An 8,322-nucleotide genomic window follows, 5' to 3' on the forward strand; every position below is an offset into this window, starting at 1 on the left:
GTGCTGGAAGGGATCCCTTCTTCCCCGGGTTCACCCTCTGCCCCAATTGGGTAAAGGACAAATAGGAGCAAGTCTTCTTGACTAACTCAAGGCCACCATTGCTACAGCCACAGGACCCAAGACAGCCAGAAGCGAAGAACGTTAGTGCTGGACAGGACCCAAGAGTTGAACCTGCCTCCCCTTTAAGTTGGACGCTGAGCCTTAGAAAGGACGTGGCTACCCAAGGACATGGAGCCTGGTAGAAGCAGAGCAAGAACCCCGGCTTCTTAACGCCTCCTGGTGTTCTTTCCACAAGGGATGTAAAGGAACCTCTTCTACAGCAGATGATAGGATTAATTGCCTACTAGGGAACTATATATGACAAAGGGTTGAAATGAAATAAGACTGAGTTTTAGGCCCAACTTCATGTGACTCAATAGGTGAACATAAAGTCACTGAACTTATTTGGGCCTCACTTAATTCATTTACAACTGGGAGGACTGGTCTCATAACCAAAATATCTAAGTATACAGAGCCTTTATCTTCCTCCTCCTTCCCCCTCCCACCCCTATTCTTCATCCTTCCAAAGACCTTCCTCTAGTTTCCAAAGTCCCTCCGGCGACTTGGTTATGTGAATCAGAGTAACAAGAGGAGAACTTAAGGTGCTCAGGAACTAAATTGATCTATGCAATAATAAAGAACTGAGTTAGAAAGGGGAGAATAAGAGTCATTCTAGATCAGTGGTTCTCAACCTTCCTCATGCCTCGACCCTTTAATACAGTTCCTCATGTTGTGGTGACCCCCAACCATAAAATTATTTTCGTTGCTACTTCATAACTGTAATTTTGCTACTGTTATGAATCGTAATGTCAATATCTGATATGCAGGTGTATTTTCATTGTTACAAATTGAACATAATTAAAGCATAGTGAGTCATCACAAAAACAATATGTAATTATATATGTGTTTTCCGATGGTCTTAGGCGACCCCTGTGAAAGGGTCGTTCGACCCCCAAAGGGTCGCGACCCACAGGTTGAGAACCGCTGTTCTAGAGAGTTGCAGGAGAGAGAAACAGAATGAAGAATGGAGATGAGAAATAAGAGGTAGCAACTGCCATAATGAGAGGGACTGAGAGGAATTAGATGGTTAAAAGGATTGTTAAACATTTTGTTGCTCCCTGGTTAAAACATTGTCCCAATTCATCAAGGTTGTGAGTTCTATCCCCAGTCAGGGCACATGCAAAAACCAGCCAATGAATGCATGAATAAGTGGAACAGTAAATCTGTTTCTCCCTTCCTCTCTCTCCCTAAAATCAATTAAAAACCAACATTTAAAAAAAAACACATTTTGTTACTGTCTTGCAGTATACTTTTCCCTTTTTGATGCCTCTTTAAAAATCTTCCCTAGAAGTCTAAATTACTTTTCATTTCTTTTTTGGATATCAGACCTGTGTGTCTTCTGAAAACCGTATTATGTGGAGACTGGCCATAAGGCAGCCAAGATAAATTCAAATTACAGACAAAATGGTTTCTAAAGTTTCCTCCTTCAAAATTAAATTATTTACCCGAAGTTTCCCCTGCTATAGACATTTTCATTCCTCTAAGTTTCTAAATCTAACCATTTAATATTTAAGAAGGCCTTGATTCTGACAATTGCTCTTCTGTTTCTACATATAACACTCTCTGTCAAGTAAAAGAATAGGAACTTGCATTCTTTTTGATTATCTCTTAATATGATGATATTTTTTCTCTTAATAGATATCCTTTGCTGGGATACTGTTATATGACAGGTTTTGTGCCCAAAACCTGTTTGTTTTTTAAAGTACTATGAATATGATAGTGGTTTTTAAAATAACTTTTTAATAGGATAAAAATATTTTTTAGTTTTTAGCTTCTGGCATGGTTGATCAATTTGTTTTTATTGCTGATAGCTGGGATGCATAAAAAAATCACTTCTCACATATAGTACAGGTTGTTTGTAGTATTGCTGTAGAAATTCTGATTAATTCTATTTCAGGTGATTCCCTTTTTAAAAAAAGAAAAAGAAAATATATGGTGAATTTTAAATTATACGCATTGCATTATTGAGTATATTCCTGACAGCATAGAATTTCCATTGTGGGTTGACATCAGTGAGAACAAAAATTTCCACTTACAATTTATATATATGTTCTAATATATATATTAGAATAATTTTCCCTAGACTAGCTTCTGGCTCATGTTTCAATCCTTGTTTCTACCACACTACCCACATACTTCCAGTGGCAGCCATATAGTCATATCACATTATATAAACCTCTAGTCCTTACCTCCATGACAAGATGTCGGGATCATCGAATTATTCCTGGAACCTATTGCTAAATGAAGATAGCCAGCAATAACTTATGTGTAAGTGAGATTATACTGGAAAGACAAACTTTCCTAGAGCCTTAGAAGAGACTCATGGAGCGTGTTTCATTAAAGTCATAATAAATCTGCCTGTCTCAGTTGCTTTTATTTTTACAAAAGTAAAAAAAGGGTTCTTTGTTTTTATTCTGTGTTTAACATAAGCAGGGTATGAAAAAGTTCCAAAATCTGTAAGAGGCTAAATGGCAATGTTGTTCTAGCTCCTCCTAACCATAAAAAATGTCTAGGGACAAGTTTAAAATTACTGCAAGAGAAACAAACAAACAAAAAGTGTGAGAGGATATACTCCAAAATTTTGTTTGTTTTTGTTTTTGTTTTGTTTTTTTTAAGTAGTTGCCTCTGGGAAATGAAATTAAGTGGGGGAAGGGAAAGGTAGGAAGAGATACAGGGGGTTTCCCTTTTATATTATTTTAACATCACAAACATTGTTAATTTTTAAATACCATTAAAGATGCAAAACCAAAAAATATGTTGCCATGCATATTAATTCACACACTCACCCACAAACTGTATCTGTAGACACTGATTTAAAATAACTGTTTTACCAATCTTGGCAAGATTGTTATCTTTTGCCTAAGGCTTTCCACACTTACTGACCTTAGCAGTGCTGTGTGTAAATTCTTGGCAAGAGCTTGTAAGACTGAAATCTATCCTCTGGAAATCACCAAACAGGCTTCATTTAGGGGGATTTGCTTCGTGGATGCATGAGTGAGTGAATGACTATGGGGGCTCAGGTTAATTTTGGTAGCTCTGATGGTGCCATGCATGACTAGTAGAAAGAAGAGACCCAGCCTGGGCTATGGAGCTGTGTTTTCCCAGAATGTGTGACATGATGTGAGGCTTAAACTTATTGAAACTGTAGAACCAATAAAGTTTCTATGTGCTAGAGCTTCACCACATTTACTGGATGTTGGGCAAGCCTTAAAAATAATAACTGGTCATTTTCATCTGTCCACCATAACTATATACTATTTCCCCACAAGGAATTCATAGCAGCTTCTCACAAAATTCTACAAGGAAATACTTTTCAATAGCAATGTTGTAATGGAAAGCAGCCAGTCAGGGAAATTCAACTCTAAAAATTAATAACACTGGAAGCTCTCTATTTGCAAACAAAATATTTCCAAAAGGTCATTTGTAAGTCAGCTGTTTGAAATTAGAAACAAGGCTAAAAATGGTGAATAGATTGCCATTTAGCCCCCAAACATGTAGCATGCTAATCCCAACCTGCCTGTGTTAAAACCACAATCATGACAACCTTACTTACGGTTTTTGAACCAGACAGGTCTGTAATTGAATATTGTCCATTACAAGCATCTGTGAGTTGATGTTGCAACCTAAGTACAACACCCTTCCAAATTTTAAAGAGCTGACTTAAAAATACCCTAGGAGGTGTGCTTTTTTATCTCCATTTTTTAAAACCAGGAAAATGAGCCTCAAGAGTATACAAGCTCTTTCCACTGCACTAGTTTGCCCCTTAATATCACTGGAATTCTATTGTGGGGATCTTCGAATGCCATGCTGAGACAGCTATCAACAATGTAATTTTAGCAACAAGTGATATTGTCAAAATGTTGCTACAGAAAAATTAACCTACGGGTGGATAAATTGGAAGAGACACTGGAAATAGGAAATGCAGGTAGAAGGCTGCTGCAGTGGAATGGTAGTTGAAGAAAGTCCAAGAAGAAGAGAATTGAAGGAAAACAACAAATAAATCAACAACAAACAAAACCCTTGCAGACCTGGATGACGGGCTGCCTCAGAAGCTAAGAGAGAGGAAGGAGGTTATCCAGGTGCAACTCCCAGTGATGACGAGAATGATGGCAACATGATAAAGAAGAGAAAATATAGTGGTTAATTGCCATTGTTTTTGTTGGCCCTGTCAGGACCCCTTTCCTTTTGTGGGAAGCTGAAGGTAATTAGAGGTCATCTTTGGCAGCTGGGGCTCAGGCACATGACTTTGACCAACTGGAAACCTTAGCTCAGTCTTTTAATCTGGGATGAATAACATAAAAACTACCAGTTAGGGATCAATACTAGAAGGAAGCTGAAAAATTGAAGATGAGTAGTGATCATGTGGGGTTGGGGGTGGGGAGGGGGATGAAGAGGGCCAGCCAGCTCCAGAGCAGCATCCTCAAAAGGCACCTCCTGTGGGGTGAACTGAGCGGTGCTCTCCATGCCCTAGATTGCCTGGTTCCTGCCCATTTTCCATGCGTGGTCCTCTGCATTCCCTATCGACCCAGTGACCACCTGATATCTTTCCAGTGAAGTCATTTTCTGCTGCAGTTAGCCAGAGTAGGTTTCTGTTGTTTGTAGTTGAGAACCCTGTGTGGAATGAGCACTGACCTTAGTTTTAAACAGATTGTGCTGGTATCATGACCAGATGCCCAGATGGAAGCTTCCAGCACGTTAATTTGAAATGTGAGATTAGAGTTTAGGTGAGGGTTGGGCCTGGGAATATAGATTGAGGATACTTCTAACTGGAGCCAAAGATTCAAGCCATGAGAAATTGTCAAGTGAAAAGATTTGAGAGAGAGGAAATGGATATGAGCTGAGTGCAGAATTTGAGGGAATGCCAATATTTAGGTGGCAAGAGAAGGAGTTAGGGAAGAAGAAGTAACAGTTGTAGGAGGCAAATCATGCTAGTGGCACAACACAGAACCCAAAGAAGCCAGGACTTAAAAAAAACATATTCTGGAAATCAGATGCTATTCAATAGTACAGGGTCCAGGGAAGATAAGAATGAAGCCCTAGATACAATGATTAGAAAGCCACTGATTTTTAGAGAGCTCTTTTATTATGATGGTGGGAAAAGAAATCAGGGTGCAGGGCGTAAATACTGAGAGGGTGGTGTGAAAGTGAAAGGAGAAAATATAGGCTACAGTTTAAAGATGTTTGGCAGGATTTTGACTGTCTTGTTGACTGCTGAATTCTCAGCTCCCAGAAAGGTACTTGCAATATGCAAAATCTCAATACGTATTTGTGAAGTGAATGGACAACAAAGAGCAGAAGCAGAAAATAAACTTGAGCTGAACTATGGTAAAGGGGCAAATTTTTAGAATCAGGGTTACCTGATTATGCTTGCAAGCCAGGATTACTACATCCTCTCTCACATTTCCTCCCTGAGCTGGAGAACCTGATTTCCTAGATCCTCCACTAATTACCTGCTGGATACTTCTTCCCCATTACTTCCCTCCTCACTCCACTAGTTTGTTTGTACTATAAGCTAATATAATTAACATTCCTTAAATAATTTCTCATCCTTATTTATGTCTTATTCTCAGAATATTTTCTTTTACTAATTGATGTCCCACACAGAGGTAAGTCAAATATTCTTCATCTATATTTATTTTGTCTCACACCACACTAGAACCTCAATACACTATTGTGGATGACCAGATAAAACAAAGTCTGTTTAACTAGAAACTGAATTTCAGGTGTACCATTACATGATATCTCAATTGCACATTTTAAGAAATTTACTTACTACTTTATGGTCCTTTAAAATGCCAAATTTTAAATCCAATAACCAAATTATGAAATACAGTATCAAAACATCATAAACATATCTTTTAAAAGCACTAGAGGCCCGATGCATGAAATTCATGCAAGGGGCTCAGCCCTTGCAGCCCTGACTCCGTCCAGAAGTTTGTCCGGACAGTTGTTCCACTGTTCAGGTGTTCAGTCAATTTGCATATTACGCTTTTATTATTATAGATACCATTTGAGTGGCCTTTGATTTAAATAATCATAAAAATAAAATGTAAGATTTATTATTTTTATTTTCAATTTTTCTCTTTCCAAATATTAGAGGTCTTTCAGTAAAGAACAGGCATTTAAAAAATAAATCGTAACTAGAAATTTAAGAAGTCATAAGTGGTTTTCAAGTGCAATATACTTGGACTATAATAATAAGATTAAAGATCTGGAGGTTTCTCATCCCAAGTTTCTGGTTCTTCATGGATGTAATTAAAGCACATAAAGCCTTTCCAATGGATTTAAGAAGCAGTTTCCCTTTTGCCTGCAAACTTCAGGAAGGCAGTCTTCAAGTGCCTCTCACAGGTTCATCACAGGAGTAAGCCACATGGATGTAACTGTATCAATTTGCTTTTAGGCAGACTGAAATAATTTTTGGGAAAAGACAGGAAGAAATGAATAATTTGCTTTGATCATGTCATTCCCTTTAGGTTTTTTTCTTAATAATTTTATATGCATGTACATGCAAGCAGATTGCATGCATGTGGACGAATGTGTGTGTGTCTCCAGATAGATGGTACAGAAGCTTTTTTTGTTAATCCTCATGCAAGAATATTTTTTCCATTGATTTCTAGAGAGAGGGGAAGGGAGGGAAGGGGAAAAAGAAAGAGAGGGAAACATCCAGAGTCACCCACGTGAGAGAGACACATCAATTGGTTGCTTCCCTCACGCACCCTGGCTGGGGCACCTGCAACCGAGGTACATGCCCTTAGCTGGGAATTGAACCCATGACCTGTCGATCCATAGGCTGATGCTCTAACTGCCAAGCCAAACCAGCCAGGGCAAGAAGCTTTTTATATCATTCTTCACCCTCCTCCAAGTATAAAGCTTGGCTTTGCCCACATGGAGTGCTTGATCAAGGTATGAATAGTCTGTACTAGCACAGCATTTCCAGTTGCATAGGCCAATGATGTCCATTCTCAAAGTCCTCCCAGTCACAATGGATGTTTTTCATTCTTGGTTACCTGGGGACTTGCACTTACTTAACTGAATGGTCATTTCCAGATAAGGCCTCCCTGGCCACTTCCCTTCAATTTCAATTGTGATGGTTGAAGTTTTGGGAGGATCTAGAAATCTGTTCATCTATGAACTAAAATGACCTGAAACTTTTATTTCAAAATGGCATCATTTTTGTAACTGGAGCCAGGATTCCTACGTGTATGGGGTAAATCTGAGTCAGAGAAAAGGTTTCCCTCAGTCATGCCACCAAGAGATGCATCATTTCATCTTGCTTTCAGAGTAGAAAGGGGAGAATTAATAATAATCTCTCTTTAAGGGAAACTAGAGAGTTCTCTCTGTATAGATGAATTGTAGAATTGTATACCTGAAACCTGTATAATTTTATTAACCGATGTCACCCAAATACATTCAGTAAAAAAAAAAAAAAAAGACTCATGGATTCAGCCTCTTTAAGTGAGCACAGGTCATCCCTCAAATGTGCAAGTTACCCCACGAAGATGGGGTGAAATGGACACCCTTACAGTTCTGAGGGGGTGGGGGCTGCAGTGGTTATGGAATTTTTCTGTGCAGGGTCTTTCCAGTGGACAACTTGTCAACTTATATAAAAAACCTAAAATCATTCATACCATTTGCCACAGAAAATACTCTTCTGAGAACTTATTTTGAGAAACAGTTTTTTAAATATGCAAACACTATGTAAGAATGTTCACTGCAGTGTTATTTACAACAGTGAAAAACTGAGGAAAAGTCCAATAATTAGAATTAAATAAATCATAGCATAATCATACAATAGGTTGCCATTATTCAGTATATACTTGTTAAGTATTTCAAAGTATTTCAATAACAGGTAAGGATACTAAAGTTCATAATATAAAGTGAAATGAAAAATATATACTATAAACCCAATGGTGCTATATTCTATACACAGACAACACACAGTTGTGTATATATGTGTATCCCCCATTTTTTGAAAGTTTGCATCATGACACTTGGCTTTTATGAAAGACCTACTATAATACCTATTTTCAATAAGCTGAAGATATCCAAAGAGGATTTTCATTTTTACAAAAAAAGGTGGAAAGCACAAGAAGCTTTCAGCTTTTGTTTTGCAACAGCTGCTATTGAGGCAGCACCCACCCGGGGCAGAGAGAATGGCCCTGCCAGCTCCTTCCCTGGGAACTACACTCAGCATCAAGTGCCGTAGCTTTGAACTGTGTCTGT

The sequence above is a fragment of the Myotis myotis genome, unplaced genomic scaffold, assembly GCF_014108235.1.
Source record: "Myotis myotis isolate mMyoMyo1 unplaced genomic scaffold, mMyoMyo1.p scaffold_m19_p_14, whole genome shotgun sequence".
Lineage (NCBI taxonomy): Eukaryota > Metazoa > Chordata > Mammalia > Chiroptera > Vespertilionidae > Myotis > Myotis myotis.